The sequence below is a fragment of the Suncus etruscus genome, chromosome 3 (assembly GCF_024139225.1).
Source record: "Suncus etruscus isolate mSunEtr1 chromosome 3, mSunEtr1.pri.cur, whole genome shotgun sequence".
Classification (NCBI taxonomy): Eukaryota; Metazoa; Chordata; class Mammalia; order Eulipotyphla; family Soricidae; genus Suncus; species Suncus etruscus.
Window position 1 is genome coordinate 124173298 of NC_064850.1, and position 23163 is coordinate 124196460.

Genomic DNA, 23163 nt, shown 5'->3' on the forward strand with positions numbered 1-23163 from the left:
TAAATAAATAAATAAATAAATAAATAAATAAATAGCTGGGTAGACTCAAAGAGTATAAGGTCATTTTTTTGGATATGTAGAAAGCCCAAACTCCAGAATGGCTATGCATGCAAGATAAAGATAATCATTGTCTTCATTTTCCACAGCAACATTTCACTCTTAATATAACCACAAAGTTTAAATTAATCATCATGTGTTTTTTCATTTCTGAGTTGAAGAAGCCAAATGTTTATAGTCCAAATTCTAAAGTATCAGGAACACAGAAAGACAGTGGTAGAAGATTTATATACCAAATGATGCCCCAGTGGCCCAAACTTTGAGTAGTCTCTGTCTCAAAAATACAAAAGCTAGAGGTTTCCAAGATGTATTGGGTCCTATCAAGCATCTGGATGCATTTCTAAAGAACTCAGGATACATTTCAAATTATTCAGAAAGAACAAAAGTGATGTCTTTTCTTTTCTTTTTCGTATTGGAAGAAAAGGCTAAAAGCTGCCCATAGTTTATGTATAAATAAGTAGGATTGTTCAATCTCTCTTTAATGCAGACAATTTGACTAGAAATTTTCAGAGGTAAAGAGGAAAAATGTAATTATAACTTTGAATCTACAATGTCTAATAAACCACAATTGCCAATTGGATTCAGTAGTGATATATTCTAAGAGCTTAATAGGCCTGTCACTTATATTATAAGGGAAAATCTTGCCATTGAAAGGATGTATATGTTTCACTCCATTATCTCAAGTGTTTCTACTGTTGTGCTCAACCCCAGCATGGACTATGAAGTATCAAAAATGAAATAGTGGGGCATTAGAGCCAGAAGGACTGTTGCCTTTTGACTGGGGCTGAACATCACCAGAACTGATCCCTGAGTTACAGAGCCAGGAATAGCCTCTGAACACCACTGGGTGTGGCCCAAAGTTAATAAATAGATGAATGAATGAATATTTTAATTAATTAATTAAAATTTTAAAAAGAAGCAATGAATAAAAACAAAAAAAACCCTAGGATATACCCTAGGAACACAAAAATACAATATAAAAATCCCTTTCTCAAACTTATATTCATTGCAGCGCTGTTTACAATAGCCAGACTCTGGAAACAACCTAGATGCCCCTCAATAGATGAATGGCTAAAGAAACTATGGTACGTATATACAATGGAATATTATGCAGCCATCAGAAGAGATGAGTTCATGAACTTTTCCTATACATGGATGTATATGAAATCTATTATGCTGAGTGAAATAAGTCAGAGGGAGAGAGATAGATGCAGAATAGTCACACTCATCTATGGGTTTTAAGAAAAATAAGACATTCCAGATCACAACATAAAGCTCACCACAAAGAGTGATGAGTGCAGTTAGAGAAATAATTACACTAAGAATCATCATAACAAAATGTGAATGAATGAGGGAAGTAGAAAGCCTGTCTAGAGCACAGGCATGAGTGGGGTAGGGAGGAGGGACACTTGGGACATTGGTGATGGGAATGCTGCTCTGGTGAAGGTTTTTTTAATATAAAATAATATAAAACAAAAAAAGAATAAATTCAGAAAATATAGGAAAAACAAAAAATAAATAAGTAAAAAAGTAAAAGCCAAAGTTATTCTGGTAGCTATGAAAATTCTTTTTTTTTTTTTTACGGGTGTATTGACTCCATTTTGTTGGTTTTTTTTTAATGCCTAAATATCTTTATCTTGCATTAGTTCCACAACACTCATCTAGTGTTTGTGTGTGTGTGTGTATTTTATTTTATTTTTTTTTTAGTTAGCAGCACACAGACCAGTTAATCCTAAATTGTAGTGCATCTTTAATACTTTTTTTTAACACCACCCATCACCAGTGCAACATTCCCATCACCAATGTCCCAAGTCTCCCTCCTCCCCACCCGACCCCTGCCTGTACTCTAAACAGGTTCTCAATTTCCCTCATACATTCTCATTATTAGAACAGTTCAAAATGTAGTTATTTATCCAACTAAACTCATCACTCTTTGTGATGAGCTTCCTGAGGTGAGCTGGAACTTCCAGCTCTTTTCTCTTTTGTGTCTGAAAGTTATTATTGCAAGAATGTCTTTCATTTTTCTTAAAACCCATAAATGTGTGAGACCATTCTGCATTTTTCTCTCTCTCTCTGACTTATTTCACTCAGCATAATAGATTCCATGTACATCCATGTATAGGAAAATTTCATGACTTCATCTCTCCTGACAGCTGCATAATATTCCATTGTGTATATGTACCACAGTTTCTTTAGCCATTCGTCTGTTGAAGGGCATCTTGGTTGTTTCCAGAGTCTTGCTATGGTAAATAGAGCTGCAATGAATATAGGTGTAAGGAAGGGGTTTTTGTATTGTATTTTTGTGTTCCTAGGGTATATTCCTAGGAGTGGTATAGCTGGATCGTATGGGAGCTCGATTTCCAGTTTTTGGAGGAATCTCCATATCGCTTTCCATAAAGGTTGAACTAGACGGCATTCCCACCAGCAGTGGATAAGAGTTCCTTTCTTCCCACATCCCCGCCAACACTGTTTATTCTCATTCTTTGTGATGTGTGCCATTCTCTGTGGTGTGAGGTGGTATCTCATTGTTGTTTTGATTTGCATCTCTCTGATGATTAGTGATGTGGAGCACTTTTTCATGTGTCTTTTGGCCATCTGTATTTCTTCTTTGTCAAAGTGTCTGTTCATTTCTTCTCCCCATTTTTTGATGGGATTAGATGTTTTTTTCTTGTAAAGTTCTGTCAGTGCCTTGTATATTTTGGAGATTAGCCCCTTATCTGATGGGTATTGGGTGAATAGTTTCTCCCACTCAGTGGGTGGCTCTTGTATCTTGGGCACTATTTCCTTTGAGGTGCAGAAGCTTCTCAGCTTAATATATTCCCATCTGTTAATTTCTGCTTTCACTTGCTTGGAGAGTGCAGTTTCTTCCTTGAAGATGCCTTTAGCCTCAATGTCCTGGAGTGTTTTACCTACGTATTGTTCTATATATCTTATGGTTTTGGGGCTGATATCGAGGTCTTTAATCCATTTGGATTTTACCTTCGTTCATGATGTTAGCTGGGGGTCTAAGTTCAAGTTTTTTGCAAGTGGCTACCCAGTTTTGCCAACACCACTTGTATAAGAGGCTTTCTTTGTTCCATTTAGGATTTTTTGCTCCTTTATCAAAAATTAGATGATTGTATGTCTGGGGAACATTCTCTGAGTATTCAAGCTTATTCCACTGATCTGAGGGCCTGTCTTTATTCCAATACCATGCTGTTTTGATAACTATTGCTTTGTAGTAAAGTTTAAAGTTGGGGAAAGTAATTCCTCCCATATTCTTTTTCCCAATCATTGCTTTAGCTATTCGAGGGTGTTTATTGTTCCAAATAAATTTTAAAAGTGCCTGGTCCACTTCTTTGAAGAATGTCATGGGTATCTTTAGGGGGATCGCATTAAATCTGTACAGTGCTTTGGGGAGTATTGCCATTTTAATGATGTTAATCCTGCCAATCCATGAGCAGGGTATATGCTTCCATTTCCGCGTGTCCTCTCTTATTTCTTGGAGCAGAGTTTTATAGTTTTCCTTGTATAGGTCCTTCACATTTTTAGTCAAGTTGATTCCAAGATATTTGAGTTTGTGTGGCACTATTGTGAATGGGATTGTTTTCTTAATGTCCATTTCTTCCTTATTAGTATCGGTGTATAGGAAGGCCATTGATTTTTGTGTGTTAATTTTGTAGCCTGCCACCTTGCTATATGAGTCCATTGTTTCTAGAAGCTTTTTGATAGAGTCTTTGGGGTTTTCTAAGTAGAGTATCATGTCATCTGCAAACAGTGAGAGCTTGACTTCTTCCTTTCCTATCTGGATTCCCTTGATATCCTTTTCTTGCCTAATCGCTATAGCGAGTACTTCCAGTGCTATGTTGAATAGGAGTGTTGAGAGAGGACAGCCTTGTCTTGTGCCAGAATTTAGAGGAATGGCTTTCAGTTTTTCTCCATTGAGGACAATATTTGCCTCTGGCTTGTGGTAGATGGCCTTAACTATATTGAGAAAGGTTCCCTCCATTCCCATCTTGCTGAGAGTTTTGATCAAGAATGGGTGTTGGACCTTGTCAAATGCTTTCTCTGCGTCGATTGATATGATCATGTGATTTTTATTTTTCTTGCTGTTGATGTTGTGTATTATGTTGATAGATTTACGGATGTTAAACCAGCCTTGCATTCCTGGAATGAAACCTACTTGATCGTAATGGATGATCTTCTTAATGAGGCATTGAATCCTATTTGCCAGGATTTTGTTGAAGATCTTTGCATCTGCATTTATCAGCGATATTGGTCTGTAATTTTCTTTTTTCGTAGCATCTCTGTCTGGTTTAGGTATCAAGGTAATGTTGGCTTCATAAAAGCTATTTGGAAGTTTTCCTGTTTTTTCAATTTCATGAAAGAGTCTTGCCAGGATTGGTAGTAGTTCCTCTTGAAAGGTTTGAAAGAATTCATTAGTAAATCCATCTGGGCCTGGGCTTTTGTTTTTGGGCAGACATTTGATTACTTTCTTAATTTCCTCAATAGTAATGGGTGTGTTTAGATATGCTACATCCTCTTCATTCAATCGTGGAAGATTATAAGATTCCAAAAATTTATCCATTTCTTCCAGGTTTTCATTTTTAGTGGCATAGAGTTTCTCAAAGTAGTTTCTGATTACCCTTTGAATCTCTACCATATCAGTAGTGATCTCTCCTTTTTCATTCCTAATATGAGTTATCAAGTTTCTCTCTCTTTCTTTCTTTGTTAGTTTTGCCAGTGGTCTATCAATCTTGTTTATTTTTTCAAAGAACCAACTTCTGCTTTCGTTGATCTTTTGGATGGTTTTTCTGGTTTCCACTTCATTGATTTCTGCTCTCAGCTTTGTTATTTCCTTCTGCCTCCCTATTTTTGGATCCTTTTGTTGAGCACTTTCTAATTCTATGAGCTGCGTCATTAAGCTATTCAGGTATGCCCCTTCTTCTTTCCTGATGTGTGCTTGCAAAGCTATAAATTTTCCTCTCAGTACTGCTTTTGCTGTGTCCCATAGGTTCTGATAAATTGTGTCTCCATTGTCATTTGTTTTCAGGAAGGTTTTGATTTCCTCTTTGATTTCATCTCGGACCCACTGATTATTCAGTATGAGGCTATTTAACTTCCAGGTGTTAAAATTTTTCTTCTGTGTCCCTTTGTAGTTTATATATAATTTCAGGGCTTTGTGGTCAGCAAAGGCAGCCTGCAAAATTTCTATCCTCTTGATATTATGGAGATATGTTTTGTGTGCTAACATGTAGTCTATCCTAGAGAATGTCCCATGTACATTAGAGAAAAATGTGTATCCAGGCTTCTGGGGGTGGAGTGTCCTGTATATATCTACTAGGCCTCTTACTTCCATTTCTCTCCTCAGGTCTAGTATATTCTTGTTGGTTTCAGTCTGGTTGACCTGTCTAGTGTTGACAATGCCGTGTTGAGGTCTCCCACAATTATTTTGTTGTTATTGATATTATTTTTCAGATTTGTCAACAGTTGTATTAAATATTTTGCTGGCCCCTCATTCGGTGCATATATGTTTAGGAGGGTGATTTCTTCCTGCTGTACATATCCCTTGATTAATACAAAATGTCCATCTTCGTCCCTTACAACTTTCCTAAGTATAAAGTTTGCATCATCTGATATTAATATGGCCACTCCAGCTTTTTTTTGGGTGTTGTTTGCTTGGATGATTTTCCTCCAGCCTTTTATTTTGAGTCTATGTTTGTTCTGACTATTCAGGTGCGTTTCTTGTAGGCAGCAGAAGGTTGGATTGAGTTTTTTGATCCATTTAGCCACTCTGTGTCTCTTAACTGGTGCATTTAGTCCATTGACATTGAGAGAAAGAATTGTCCTGGGAGTTAGTGCCATCTTTATATTAAAGTTTGGTGTGTCTGTTGGTAAGCCTTGTCTTAAAGCATGCCATTCAGTTTTTCTTTTAAGAATGGTTTTGAGTCTGTGAAGTTTTTGAGCTGTTGTTTGTCTGTGAAACTATGTATTGTTCCTTCAAAACTGAAAGTGAGTTTTGCTGGGTGCAGTATTCTAGGCGAAGCATTTATTTCATTGAATTTTGTCACTATGTCCCACCACTGCCTTCTGGCCTTGAGTGTTTCTGGTGACAGGTCTGCAGTAAATCTCAAGGATGTTCCCTTAAATGTAATTTCTCTTTTCGATCTTGCTGCTTTCAGAATTCTGTCTCTATCTGTGGGATTCGTCATTGTGACTAGGATGTGTCTTGGGGTGTTTTTTCTGGGGTCTCTTTTAGTTGGCACTCTTCGGGCATGCAGGATTTGATCACATGTATTCATTATCTCTGGTAGTTTCTCTTTAATGATGTTCTTGACTGTTGATTCTTCCCGGAGATTTTCTTCCTGAGTCTCTGGGACTCCAATGATTCTTAAGTTGTTTCTGTTGAGCTTATCATAGACTTCTATTTTCATCTGTTCCCATTCTTTGAGTAATTTTTCCATTGTTTGATCATTTGCTTTGAGGCTTTTTTCCAATTTCTTCTGCTGTATGTAATTGTTATGTATCTCATCTTCCAGTGTACTGATTCTATCCTCAGCTGCTGTTAACCTGTGGGAAATCTCAAACATGTTTTTCTTCAATTCATCTACTGAGTTTCTCAGACCTGTTATTTGATCTGAAATTTCCGTTTGGAGTTTTCTCATTTCTATCTTCATATTCTCCTGATTCTTTTTAGTTTTCTCTTCTATACTTTGTTTGAGTTCTTTGAACATGTTCCATATTGCAACTCTAAACTCCTTATCTGAGAGACTGACTAGGTGGTTGATCATGTTCAATTCATCAGAGTTGCCATCTTCATTCTCTATGTCTGGCACTGGCCCATGTTGTTTCCCCATTGTCACACTAGTACTGCGTGTTTTTCTACGTGTTGTGATTGTATTCATTGGCTTAATGCTGTGCACCGTCACGAAGGGGAGCGGAGCAACCGTGCTCCTCTGGCTTCTCCCTTTCTGGGCGTGTCGACTCACCTCCACGGAAGGCTCACAGGAAGGCAGGCTGGCAGATGGGCCGCACCCAGGATGAAATCAGACCAAAAATGCAGGACAGCAGAGTAGAGAGGCAGAACGGTGCTGGCATCTGAGATCCAGCGAAGTTCAGTGGCTCCTCCCTTTCTGGGCGTGTCGACTCACCTCCACGGAAGGCTCACGGGAAGGCAGACTCCCCGGAAAGTTCACAGGAAGGCAGGCTGGCTGATGAGCCGCACCAAGGGTAAAATCAGGCCGAAAATGCAGGACAGCAGAGTAGAGAGGCAGAAGGGTGCTGGCATCTGAGATCCAGTGAAGTTCCGCTATGAAAATTCTTTAATAAAACTGTATCCTGATATTGACATTTGCTTTTGCCTATAGTCTTGCTATTTGATTTACAATTTAAATATCAAAGGACATCAAATTAAATCCATTCAGATATTTGGAATAACCAAATTCTTATTAATTACAAAATGAACCAAGTTCCTAAGTGGAATTACTGTTTTCTGGTTATACTACTGCTCTTGTTTCTTTTGACACTCAGAGCACCAGTAGATGGAAATACATCCACTACCACAGACTAAACACAGAAGAAAGGGTGTAATTTGTCCAGCATAGGAAGAAGACTCACATTTTATCAAGTTTGTCCAACTGCTCATGGTGAGGATATCAAATAGCATATAATTTTTCTCCACTTGTTCTTTGAAGAAATATAGGTATATCATTATGAATGTAATCTCTTATACAAGTCAATAGTCCATATAAATAATGTGAAAAACTGAGGATGGTAGCAACCACTTTGGTTATAAAATAAACTCTGGTGGTGTGTAGCACTTATAGTGCTGATAGATCAAGGTTATTTTTTTTGCATAGCAACAGATAATATAGTTGATTGGTTCAATCTTGCTGAATGAAGCCTGGTCATAGATATTTAATCAAATTATAATATTGGGTGGGTTCAAGCTCAACCATTATTGCAGAGCATGAAACTGAATAATGCTCTCATGGTGCATCTGAGTAGACAAGTATATAGCTACAAGAAAGTTATAGAAGTACTTCATACACATTTTTATTTGATTCTCTCATCCAAAACATTTCATACACAGGGAAGAGGGTGATTACTTTGATTTTTACATTATATAATTTTTGTCTATTTGGTCAAAGCCATCACTGTGCAGGACTTATTGCTGGTTCTGCACGCAGTCATCACTCCTGACCGTGCTCCAACACCATATATAGTATCAATAATTAAACCACAGTCATTTGCTAAAAAATGCTTTAAATCTGGTATAATTTGTCCAGCCACTGTTCTACATAATCTTTACAAAGATTTTTACTAATTACTTCTGCAAGATGCAGATAATAATGCAGTGAAAGATCCTTGAAGTATAGAGACTATGCTACTTGTTTTGTCTTGATTTTAAATGCAGCTTAATTCCAGTAATTATTTTATTCTCTCTCTCTCTCTCTCTCTCTCTCTCTCTCTCTATATATATATATATATATATATATATATATATATATATATATATATATATATATATATATATATATATATATCCACATGCAGCAGTGTTCAAGGATCATTCCTCACAAAGCTCAGGAGATCATATGGGGCACCAAGATCAAATTTGTGTTGGCTGCATGCAAAACAAATGCCTTAACTGTTGTACTAGCTCTACAGCCCTTACTGGAATACTGTACAGATTCCACATTTTTTCTTGAAAATAATTAAAAAATAATTAACCATTTATTAATTTTAACTAATTCAAATACAAAATAGAAATATGATTTTATTTCACGTACCTTTCGTTAAATCATATGTGGGGTTTTAGACTATTAATCATGCAATTTTATGTTTGTTTTATTGATATAAACATGATAATAAGAAAATTACATTTTTTAAGAAAATTACATTAAGAAGAAATTTTCTTCACTAAATTTGTAACTCAATTTCTAGTGGAAAGAAAAAGTTACTGTAATGTCCTTTTTTCTCTGTGAAATGAAATAAAATGATAAAAGAAGGCAATATAGCTTAACCCCTCCATTTATTTAAAATGAAGAAGAAGGGCCAGAGAGATAACATGGGGGTAAGGCTTTTGCCTTGCATACAAAAGGACATTGGCTCGAATCCCAGCATCCCATATGATCCCCCCGAGCCTGTCAGAGACATTTCTGAGTGCAGAGCCAGGAGTAATCCCTGAACACTGCTGTGTGTGACCCAAAATAAATCAATAAATAAAATAAAATGAAGAAGATAAACTCAAACCTTAGCTACCCAATTAAATACATCCTGATATTTAATATTATAATGACATTTATGCAAATAGTAGTGACAGTAACATCAATAAAATGTATTATAACATCTCAAAACAAAAACATATAAACCAATTGAATGTATTACTGGTAGTGAATGCGTATTATTTTCTGATTAGTGTCAAAAATAAGTTATCTTTTCTGAAGATAAGGCTCAGTGATAAAGTTCTTTTCATGCAAGAAACCTAGGTACAAGAAACATGCACACAATGCATAAACTGTCTGGATAAAACAGGGGTCCTCCAACTTTTTAAACAGGGGGCCAGTTCACTGTCCCTCAGACCATTGGAGGGTCTGACTATATTAAAAACAAAACTTATGAACGAATTCTTATGCACACTACATATATCTTATTTTGCAATGAAGAAACAAAACAGATACAAATACAATATGTAGCCCGCAGGCCATAGTTTGAGGATCACTGGGATAAAATGTTGCAAATATTATAAATATGATTAGAACAGTAAATAATTAACTTAATTATTTAATTAATTAATTTAATTCTAGTTAAGATATGTATGTAAATCTACATTTAGAGAGTAATTTATGTTAGTCGTATGTATCTGAATATTGAAACATGTCTTTGAGATCAATGAAATAAAGAGTTAATGATTTCTAATCTGATTGAATTAAATAAAAATTATAGTAGAATGATCAAAGTAACTTCTTTAATTTTTATGCAGCTACCTGCAGAAAATAATATGAGCCACAGAACATAGATATTTTGTTTTAAATGTAGTCTGAGCAGCTTCTAATCAATATAATTTGATTGTTAGATTGTGATTATTATTTAGATAAGTAGACTGGCACCTTCTGACCCTGGAATCTTTGGAAAACCAGACAAAGTTTTGTTCAATTTCAAGGTGCAATCTATACTAGCATAACCTATAACTATAATAAGTCTCAATATGTAATTAAAATTAATAGCACCATTCAAACAGTCAAAAGAACATATTAATTTCAATAGTACATTATTTTGAAATAACATATTAAAGTTTTTATTACTACTTTTAATAATACAAAATTTTTAATCAGATATATTGTCTTTTTATAAGCTTTAAAACAGTTATATTTTAGATGTTTGTATCATAAATAAGATGTAAATTGAAAATCCAAGTAGATTCTCTAGGCAGGGGTCCTCAAGCTTTTTAAACAGGGGGCCAGTTCACTGTCATTCAGACTGTTGGAGGGCCAGATTATAGTAAAAACAAAAAATATGAACAAATTTCTATGCACACTGCATATATCTTATTTAGAAGTGAAGAAATAAAATGGGAATAAATACAATATGTGGCCTGCGGGCCGTAGTTTGAGGACCCCTGCTAGAGATAATGTGGTTAGTAAGTTGCTTTCCATTGAAGACAGCCAACCAATGTTACATCTGTAAAACCTCATATGGTTCCTGGAACCCAGCCAAGAGTGATTCCTGAGCACAGCTTAGGGAGTAAACCCAAGGTGCAAAAAAAAAAAAAAAAATTAGTTTCGTAAAATGTCATTACAGAGGCCTCTGCCACTGCTGCCATTGCAAGGGGCACCTACCTGATCATCGTTGCAGCTGAGACCAACCGCAGGGCAGAAGCCCTGGAGAAAGCTGCGAGACTGAGGTGACCTGAGAACAACCAAGCAGAGTGAGGAAAGAAGAGATTCTCTTTGCAACTACTAGCAAATGAATTCCACCATAACATGTAGAAAAAAAAACACACAACAAGCATGACGATGGGGAAACAATGCAAGCCAACACCAGGCATAGAGAATAAAGATGGCAGTCAGTTGACCCAAAAAGTCCCAACCAAATAGTTAGCCTCTCAGATAAGGAATTCAGAAAAGAAATATGGAGGATTCTCATAGAACTCAAAGAAAGCATAGATCAAGCTGAACAGAACACAAAGACAGAAATCAGAAACTCCAAACTGAAAATAACAGAACTGAAAAACTTGGTAGATGAATAAAAAATTCAATGGAAAGCCTTTCCAACGGAGTAACAGAAGATAAGGACAGAATCAGTGAGCTGGAAGATGAGATACAGAACAACTACATACAGCAGAAGAGATTGGAAAAGAACAGTAAAGCAAATGATCAGACAATGGAAAAATACTAAAGGAATATGAACAGATAAAAATTGAAGTCTTTGATAAATTCAATGGAAACAGCATAAGAATCAATGGAATCCCAGAGACCCAGGAAAAAAATCACAGGAAAAATCAACAGTTAAGGATATCATTACAGAGAAACTCCCAGAGCTAAAAAAAAAAGTCATGCAAAAAAATCCTGCATGCTTGACGAGTATGAGCTAAAAGAACCCAAAGAAAAGCACCTCAAGACACATCCTAGTCACAATGATGAATTTGAAAGATAGGGGTAGGATCCAGAAAGCATCAAGATCAAAAAGAGAAATTACATTCAAAGAAGCAACCTTAATATTTATATCAGACCTGTCAAAAGAAACCCTCCTGGACAAAAAGCAGTGGTGGGATATAGTGACAAAACTCAATGAAATGAATGCTTCACCTAGAATACTGCCTGCAGCAGACTCACTTTTAGGTTTGAAGGGAGCATACATAGATTTATGGATAATCTAACAGCTCAGAAACTTTACAGACTCAAAACCAACCTTAAAAGAAAAATGCACCTGTTAAGAGACACAGAGTAGCTAAATGGATCAAAAAGCTAAATCCAACATTTTGCTGCCTACAAGAAACACATCTGAATAATGAGAACAAACAGAATCAAAATCAAAGGCTGGAAGAAAATTATCCAAGCAAACAACTGCCTTATAAAGTTGGAGTGGCATATTAATATAAAATGACAAGCACTTTAGACTCAGAAAGGTTGTAATGGGTAAAGATGAGCATTTCGTACTAATCAAAGGATATATGCAGCAGAAAGATATCACACTGCTAAACATCTGTGCATCCAATGAGGGACCAGCAAAGTTGGGAAATGCAGTAATTGAAAAGTCTACTTTATAAGACAAGATAGACCAACAGATACAGCAAACTTCTACACAAAGATGACACTAAATACTATGACAATTGTCTCTCTCAACATTAATGGACTAAATGTAGAGGTAAGGAGACAGACACAGAATAGTCTGACTCATCTATGGGTTTTAATAAAAATAAAAAGACGTTATTATAATAATGCCTAGAGACAATAGAGATGAGGGCTGGAAAGACCAGCTCATGATACGTTGCTCATCACAAAGAGTGGTGAGTGCAGTGAGAAATATTACTACACTCACACAACTATCATGAAAATGTCAATAAGGAAAGTAGAAAGCCTGTCTCAAATACAAGTGGAGGTGGAGGTGGAAGATGGGGAATATTGGTGATGGGAATGTTGCACTGGTGAAGGAGATGTTCTTTATATGACTGAAACCCAACCATAATTATGTTTGTAATCAAGGTGCTTAAATAAAGATAGTTTTTAATTAAAAAATGGCATTTCAACTAAAATGTTTATTAACATTAAATTATGTACACTTAATATTTCATCCAAACTAAAATAAAATTAAACATTTATTTTCTCAATTAACCTAGCTTTATTTCATTTCTTCACTATTTATATATGGCTAATGTTCTGTTTCTAAGTTCCGCACAATAATGGAGTTTGAAAGTAATAAAGAAAGATATATGTAGCTTGTCAGAGGAATCCAAATAAATTTTATTTCACTAATTCATTTAAGTTCAATATATAATTTCTTGAAGGTCACATGTTGACTAAGCTCTTAATATTTGTTCAACATCTCAGTTGACTCAGTTTAATGTTTTTGTTCGTTTATAATGTTGTTTTTAATTTCTGTCAATTCAATTCCTGGAAGTTCTTGGGGATTACTCTTGTTTCTGCATTCAGGTAGCACTCCTAGTGGGCTCATGGGTGGAAGGGAATTAATATAATGTTCAGTATTGAACTTGGATCTGGTCTATTCAAGGCAAACTACCTGCTATACTATCACTCTGGTCCTATAACTTGGTTTTATGGTAGAACATTATTACATTAATATTTTATTAAATACCTACCTATTCATTTACTATCTTTAGGGATTGATATATATTTATGAAAAATTGAATGAGTAAGAAATTAGCAATGAGTATTCTAAATGTAGTGTACAAAATTTTTCTTATACTGATGATATATATAATAACAGATTAATCTCTTCATTTTTGCTAAATGTAATAAAATAATAAGATCAATTAATATATTTAAATAAGAGAAATACAAGATAAGCTTGAGATGAGATGTTGAATAAGTGTGTATGTATATAACAATAACAAAAACAGCAACATTGAGAAAGTAATCAAAATTGCTTTTGTGCTGAAATGTGCATTTATTTATTACCTTACAGATGATGCACTTCAGGTTTTTAGCTGCTATTAATTATTGTGAGTGTTGAGATGAAATCTCATAGACATATCTTGTCACATTGTCCCTTGGACCATAACTTTTAGTCTCATGGCCTTCTGGAACTGCTCCTTTTTCTCTCTGAACTACAAATTTTTTCCAAGACTGTAGTTCAGATACTACATCTGGCACTTAGCCTTGGATGCTGACCAGTTTGCTTCTGTGACATTAACCTGGTGCCTGAGAGTCTGAGTGTCAAGAAGGTTGACTCATTTACAGTTTTCCATTATGTAGCTCTAACATTTTATGTTGTTTCCTAAATAATAAATGCAGTAAAGCTAGCCTCACCATGGCTAAAATGCAGATAGTCTTGCCAGTGGCTCTGTAACAGATTTTTTTTACATTGACTACCAAGATAGATTAGTACACATTTCATTTATTTCCTTTTGCTTTGTTTAACATTCTATGTCTTGAAATAAACGTATTATTGTGTTAGACAACTGCTAAATGTTCTCTTCAACAACTAAAAAGGTTCTGTCATTTTAGACCTACTGCGTTATGATTTGAACATGTGGACATACTTCTATTCTCATGTAACACTCATTTATATAAGTAAAATTTAACATATAAGATATTTGCAAATATAATAAAATATAATATAATAAAAAGACCAAATGATACACTTATTAAAATTTGTTATATTGTGTAACATATATTTTAAATAAAAAAGTAATCAAAATTTAGATCTAGTTGTATAGCTATCTGAGTTTCTATATATATATATATATATATAAATAACTGTTTAAACAGAAACACTGAATCAACTAATCACCAGCAAAAAAATTACTTTGTGGAAGAAAATAAACTATAACTTGGTTCCAATGTAACCATGATCATAACCACATTTGGAATGTTAAACTGAGAATTCTAGTGTGTGTCATCTTTAACTTGAATTATCTTTATTTGAATTGACTAGGAAAACAAAGCCTATGAGTGGCACGTAAGTCTGCCTTGATGTGGCATATTTACAATGACTTATGTGGTACTTTAGAATTAAATGAATGCCATAGACCAAGTAGAACTTTTAAAATTATCAATACATATTCTCGCCCCCAGACAGAATGGCTATAAAATGTATGAGGACTGTGATATTAAGTTTCTTCAGCAGAAATAAAACAGTACTGGTTTGATAATGATTAAAATTATATAAATAATGTGACATAGGTGGACAGCATGTTAAAGTATTTCTTCTTCAGTAATTCAACTAGGAGTTGACATATCTCTAAGCAGGCTCCCCTTTAGTCATTACTTCTTGTCACCATTTGAAAATATGCCTGAATACCAGAAGCTATTTTTCAATATGACATTCAGCTATCAACACTTACTCTATTGTAATTCAACTTCTTTTGTCTTTTAAGGAAATTGCTATTGAATTATAGTCCTAGACCATCTCTAATAGCACAGTTACTGAAACTGATTTTTCATACATATTCATAGCTGAAACCATAAAGACCATTGCAGATTTCAAAATGATGCATCAATCAATGCCATAGATTAATGCTTAGCAATTCAAAAAATAGAGAGCAAAGCCTAATATTTTCTTTGTAAAACACTTACTGTGCAGTTTTATGCAAAACATTAAGAAAACAATTTGCTTTATGTATCTGCATATATCTCTCTCAAATGTACACAAAGTTGAGAAATAAGCAAAATGCTAAAAGAAAGACCTCTTTATGCAGTTGTCTGCCTTTCAAAGTCAATACTCTTGAGGCAAGTAATAGATTTCTGAAGTAGAAAACTAATACAGCCTTAAGCTAGGATACTTTTGAACTTGATTTAGCCCAAAATAGTAGGTAGCAATGTAATTTTTCTGGTGTTCTATCTCTTCTCATGATCCCTTGGTAACAAATTTTCTCACCTATCAACACTAAAACATAAAAATACTGTCAAAAATTGTGGATTAAAGAGTTTTATGTTGAAAAATCTATGGAAGAAAAGTTGCATTATATACAAAAATATTTTCTTCCTGAGTAAAAATTAAATTCAGCAAAATAGCAATAAAAAGTTATTCAGTAGTATGAAATGGGTGGAGAATACAGTTGTTCAACAATTAAAACTATTCTAAAAACAACATGCCCCTGTGGTAATATGATCTTCTGTGATAATATAATCTTATTAACTAAAAATTAAAATTTTATAATTTTGATCTTTATGTCATATTCAAGATGGAAAAATCCTAAAAAAATATTTTGATAACAAATAATATAGTAAAAATATTTTAGGGTCTGGAGCAATAGCAGAGTGGGTAAGGCATTTGCCTTTCATGTGGCTGACCAGGTTTGATCCCCTGCATACTATATGGTCCCCAAGGCCTGCCAGGAGTGAGTTCTAAGAGCAGATCCAGGAGTAATCTTTGAGAGCCACCAGGTGTAGCCAAAAACCAAAACCAAAACCAAACAAAACATTTTTAAACATTTAAAATACTAAATATAATATTTTTCCATTAGATATGAACATTTGATTGTAATTTAGGAATTTATATATCAAAAACTTAGATAAAAATTTTAAAAATATTTATTTATAATTTATAATTTATAATTAGTTATTTATACTCAAAATATCAAGGCATATAAGAACACATGCAATGTATGGTACAAGACCTATACTTCACTTCAAGTTATTTGATTCAAAACTTTCCTAGTTTATTTATATTATCTCCTTTTTATAAATATACTTTTTTTTTGTTTTTGGGCCACACCCGTTTGACGCTCAATGGTTACTCCTGGCTATGTGCTCAGAAATCGCCCCTGGCTTGGGGGAACCATATGGGACGCCGGGGGATCGAACTGCGGTCCTTCCTCGGCTAGCGCTTGCAAGGCAGACACCTTACCTCCAGCGCCACCTACCCGGCCCCATAAATATACTTTTTTGTTCAACTAAAATGACTTTGCAAGTCTATCTTTTCTAGTTTGTAATGCTAATTGCATTTGGTTTTTTAGTTCAAATTATCTTGTTAGATTAAATACTTGAATTTTAGATACCAGATTACAAAATACTTGACAAATATTCTAACAAAACTTTCCTAGATATCGATTCCCATGATGAGTTTGGGTTAAACTCCAATAATTGGAATTAAAAAACAAAATTAAAAATGATGAATTACATCTTATATAAAACTCAAAATCTTTACCACAGAGAAAGAAACTGACACAAAGTATGAAACCCTCATACTGAATGATAGAAAATATTCAGGCCTACTTCATTTGATAATGGGCTAATATCCTAGAATATAAAGAATTCACAGATTCAAGAAACCCCTCAAACAAAAATACATTTTGCATTTGAAGGCATACAAATTACCAACATACAGGTCAAGATTAGGATATCATAACTTATCTTCAAAACTGTGTAAACCATGGTGACGGTGACTAAAGTAAAAAATTGAGTAATTGATTTAATTAAAATAATAGCCAAGTACTTTACTTTTTTATTTTTGATGAAGCAAGAAAGTTTTATTGAACTTTATTTTGAAGTAAGTGGGGGAAGAGATATGGAAAAGTACATTTCAAGATAGAACACAGGCTTCCCCAGTATTGATATGAGCGAATTTACATAGAGACCACCAAGACAGAAGCATGTTCAAAAATGAACACAGGCTTGAAGAGCAGGTTAGTTTTAGAAGTTTTGTTTTTTTATTTTCTAGCCCTCCACCCCAATTTTAGAAGGTTTGGGGTTTTTTTTAGGTTTTTGGCTTTTTAAAACTATTTATTTGGAGGCCGGAGTGGTGGCACAAGCAGTAAGGCATCTGTCTTGTGTGTGCTAGCCTCAAATGGATGGCAGTTCGGTCCACCAGCGTCCCATATAGTCCCCCAAGTCAGTAGCTATTTCTAAGTTCATAGCCAGAAGTAACCCCTCAGTATCACTGGGTGTGGTCCAAAAACAAAAACAAAAAAAGCTATTTGGACCTAAAATTATAAATTTATAAAAAATAAGCATAAATATAGAATTCAAGATATCTTTATACCCAAGTTAGAAAATAAAATACTAGCAATTGTACTCAAGGAGCTAGTCCTAATTTTTATGATCATACACCATTTTGTCTTTTTAGTTTTTGAGTTTAGAGCTGTGTATTTCAAATCATATTTTTCCAGTTTTTTTGAGATTTTGTATGATCTCACTAATATGAAAGATATATAAAGAAGAAAAGCACAGGCAAAAAATAAAGTCAACAGAAATGAATCCATGGTTTTAAGCCCAGAGCCGTGTTAAATCAGAAGAGGGAGGAATTTGAAAGGAACAATGGTTAATGGGCTACATTAAAGGATACCAGGAGGTTGGTGTGGTAACATACCGAAACTAGGTATGGAATCATATCCCAAAAAGCACATCAGTTTAAAAAAACTGTTATATTATTTAAAAACAAAATTAAAGAAGAAAAACTTTATATGCTAAAACGATAGTGAATTTCTCATTCCTAAGGCTGACAAGGCTCAGCTGGTACTGGAATTTACATTTTCTGACACTAGAAGACATTACTCTATATCATCATTTTTTCCTACCCTATGTGGAAAATGGAATGTAGATCAGAGAATAATTTATAACACAATCATGTTTGTCAATATCTACTGGGTGATAAGTAAAAAAGAACAAAAATTTAACACTTCGTGTTTGCTGGAGGTAAAGATCGTTTTACTTCACTTTTATTTTTGGGTGGCTGAGTGTTGGGCCACCATTAGCAGTGTATGTTCTTGAGTTATCCAGAAGATCATATACAATTTAAACAACTGAACTGGGATTGGTCATATGCAAGTCAAGTGCCCTAACCTCATATTGTTCTCCCAACCACTGGAAGATCCTTTTTATTAAACAATAGATTTTAAACTTCAAACTCAATTTGAAACTCTATCAAAGATATAGTAATATTTTTTATCATGGTAAGATTTTCTTCCAGGAGTATATATAACATGTGAACATCAAATTCTAAACTCCTTTTTCTTATTAAGCTTTATGTAAATTCCTAAATCACTTCTAAATCTCTATATCAAAAGTTAATCTTTTAAAATATTAAATGAGAATATGTTATATAATTGGTAAACATATTGTAATTCTTTGTAATTATTCAGAAAATTTAAAAAGATTACATATATTAAAATAGCTTTAGGCTCATTATCAAACTAATAAGTCATATATAATTTTGATTTTATATATAGCAATTAATATCTCAAATACATTAAATAAATACAATAAAGCCTAGATATAACTATGAATTTCAATAACAATGACAAACAGTATCATATTATAATTGAAAGAGATTATAGCCTTTATGTGATATAAAAACTAAAATTAAAGCCATGAAAAGCAAATCCACAAACTACTATGATGCTTATCCAAATTGTGCACAGCTCTATACAGAAGAACATATATATACTTAAACATGCATATATAGAGAGATATACACATAGATAACATGTCAGTAGTCTTTGATGAGATGAAAATAAAAACATGTACAAAGAATTAAACTCACACATAAAAGAATTTCTCAGGATCTGAGAAAAGGCCAAGATTTAAAAGGGATAATTTATATTAACTCGATGGCCATAATGTCCAAATAAAAAAGAACATTTATAATAGATTTCAAATTTGTACTAGTATCTTAAAGTCAATATTGCATTTCTAAAGTGCAATGGTTAGCAATTGTGTGGAGGTATACATTAATTTATAAGGAAATAAAATGGCATTCTACTTTTAAATTAGTTTTATAAACCATGTGAACTTATAAAACATTCTATTTTTTTTCATTTCACTTACTTACTTATTTACTTACTTACTTACCTACTTACCTACCTACCTACCTACCTACCTACCTACCTACCTACCTACCTACCTACCTACCTACCTACCTACCTACCTACCTACTTACTTACTTACTTACTTACTTACTTACTTACTTACTTACTTACTTACTTACTTACTTACTTACTTACTTATTTATATATTTTTAACCTACCCAAAACCTGGATTAGAATCAGAATTTGTCATTAGGAGAGCTCTGACAGGCATAATGGATATTTTCTCTGATGATTTAAAATCATCTCTCCTCTATTTCTCTTTCCACCTTTACTTATCCATGTGTTGGTTTCAATGAGGCATGAACTTAAATAAAAGTTGAAAGCCTGGGGCCAGATCGATAGCACAGCAATAGGGCATTTGCCTTTCCCACGGCTAACCCAGGACAGACCTCAGTTCGATCCCTGGCCTCCATATTGTCCCCCAAGCCAGGACCGATTTCTGAGTGCAGAACCAGGAGTAACCCCTGAGCTTCACCAGGTGTGGCCCCAAAACAAAACAAAACAAAACAAAAAATGTTGAAAGCCTGAAATTTCTTATGCTTAATAAAATTGAAGATTAACTCAGGCTTTTCAACATGGATTTCAACTCGTATGACAAAAGTTAAAAAACATTAAGAAACAGAATTCAAACTATTCAAGAGTTAATTAGTCAACAGGGGATACTAAGAGTTAGGTCTAAATTAGCAAAAATAAAAGATACCAAGTGAAGAAGAAAGCTGTAAAAGGTCATAATCAACCAAGGTTCGTTACTATTCAACCAAACTTAAATAAGGGTTTCTGATATGTCTATCAATTTGTTAATGCATTAGCTCCAGGCCATGGTCAAAATATGAATAAATTTATAGTTTATGAGAGTAGTTTTTAAAATAATTACAAATATCTTGCTATCTGTTATGTTGTGATTTTATTTATTTATTTATTTATTTATTTATTTATTTATTTATTTATTTAATTTGGTTTTTGGGTCACACCTGCTGGCACTTAGGGGTTACTCCTGGCTCTCTGCTCAGAAGTCACTCCTGGCAGTCTCAAGGAACCATATGGGATGCCGAGATTCAAACTGGGGACTGTGTTGTGTTGGTTGCGTCCAAGGCAAAAAGTCTTACTCTGTTGGATTGCTCTGACATTATATTGCGCTTTTAAAAAAGGGGGAATGAAAACATTAATATGTTTAAGTCTATTACCACATTCGAATTCATTAGAATGTGTATGATATATGTATTATCTTTTCTAAATTAACAATTTTTATTTTTTCCTAAAAAATTTAATCAGCTTAACATTATCTGAGGAAGTACTAATTTCTCATTTCATTATCTACTTTGACACTAGAACAGAGAAAATTAACTTTATCCCACATCCCTGACTTTAAGAGGATAATGATTTCATCTAGTTGAAGCTATCCTATACTACTTAGTTTAATTCAGAGCAGAAATTGCCTACTCACTCATGATAAAATTATTTTTCATCTTGACAATTAAATTACCCTATGTTTACCTTGAGACACTGCATATATAATACATGTTGCTCTGTTACTACTTTTATATCACAATGTTCTCAGGTTCCCTGAACACAGAACTAGAATTAAGTCCTATTTGCCACTGGGTGTAGTGCTCCTATTCATATAAATATGATTTTTCTCTATATGCTCTTATTCATATAAATATGATATTTATTCATATAAATATAAATGACTCTGTATTATTATATTATATATCATCTTTAACATTTTCTAAATTTTAATTTGGGCATTGAGTAACACTAAATATAAAACAGAGATACAGGGAATATGTTCAATATACTGATATACATATTGGAGTTTTAGCTATAAATACCTTCAATTAAAAAATGTTTCCTGTTTTTCTCTAAAGTTCTCTAGATGTTGAAAATGTTAGAATATTTTTCCTTTACAATTTAGATAATTAGATATTGAAAGAAATACAATTGCCTTCGCTTTGTTCCCTTTAACTTTATTATGGAAGAAATTTTAAACATCTTGAGTATATGTTATAGTTCTCAAAATGTGTTAGTTATAGAATTACAAAGAAAAATTAAAAGTGATTTAATAGAAGTAGGTTTGAGGCCCTAGATAAGAATAAAATTTAGCAAATAAGGACAATTAACAGAGCTATTTCATTCCTTCCTATGAGTAGTATTATTTAAAGAAGACACAGAATATATTTCTGTCTGATCGCTAACTAATGAGTTAGGAAGTGTTATTCACTTAAGGATTAAGAGTAAACTCGAGGGCCCGGAGTGATAGCACAGTGGCGTTTGCCTTGCAATCAGCCAATCCAGGACCTAAGGTGGTTGGTTCGAATCCCAGTGTCCCATATGGTCCCCCGTGCCTGCCAGGAACTATTTCTGAGCAGACAGCCAGGAGTAACTCCTGAGCACAGCCGGGTGCTCCCCCCCCCCCAAAAAAAAAGAGTAAACTCGAAGTCTAATTACAAAATGGTAATATACAGGTTATAATAAATTCTTTCTAGTGATAATACAGTCATACAATAGGTAGGGTATTTGCCTTGCATGCACTACTAGCTCAGATTTCTGGTTCAACACCCCATGATTCCCCAAACATTGCTAGGAATGATCCCTGGATGCAGAAATAGGAATAAGCCCTAAGCAAGTCAGGTATGGCCCCAAGACTAAACATTTAAAAAACTTCCATTCAAAATCTATATACCAAAATTTTTACATCTAATATTTATATTCATAGTGACTCCCTGTGAATAGACTTATTCTAGATAAATTCATACTGGAGTAGGTAGACAACTAATCTAATATAGCACGTGCTATTCTTAAAAAGAGAAAATCTGGTCAAAGACACACACTAGGAGAAATTAATGTGATGTGATCAGAAACCAAGGAATGCCAAAGATTGCCAACAAACCATCAGAAACTTGAAGAAAGATATGAAACTATTTTCCCTCACAACTCATTGTCAATAATTTAAGCGTGGCATTTGCCCGCTATACAGCTTATTCCTGTTCTGTCTGTCCCTGGATGGATAATCCCAAAAAGCTCTACTAGGAATAATTACCAAGGAGAAATCTCTTCATTCATCCTCATTGGAAAAATAATAATAATAATAATAATAATAATAAATAATAATAATAAAATTAATAATAAAAATGGTGTAATAAGTTTCACTTACTGCCATAGTAAGACATTTGTCAAAGAAGTTCCCAAAGTATTTTTGGTATGTTTAGCTTATGTATTTCTAGTTATTTTTATATTAAGGGTGACAAATATCTACAAGCCTTTAAAGATTAGCTATTAAAACATTGGAAACTATCCTGGATGTTATTCTTACTGTCTTCTCTCAGACTTCAGGACTGCAACTGTTTCTATCACAGTTTTAGTGCATGAATTTGTTTATCTTGCTTTCTTTTTTATTCCCCTTAGAATACTGACATTATTTATTGTGCTTCCTCCAGGCAAATGATATCATTGTGTAAGGTTGTTTCTTAAATTCCCCTTTGCCACAAGATTAACTGTTAATATCTATCTATCTATCTATCTATCTATCTATCTATCTATCTATCTATCTATCTATCTATCTATCTATCTATCTATCTTAATTAGTGAATACAATGACCATCTTAAGAAAAATTTGACAATGAGACCTTTCCTTT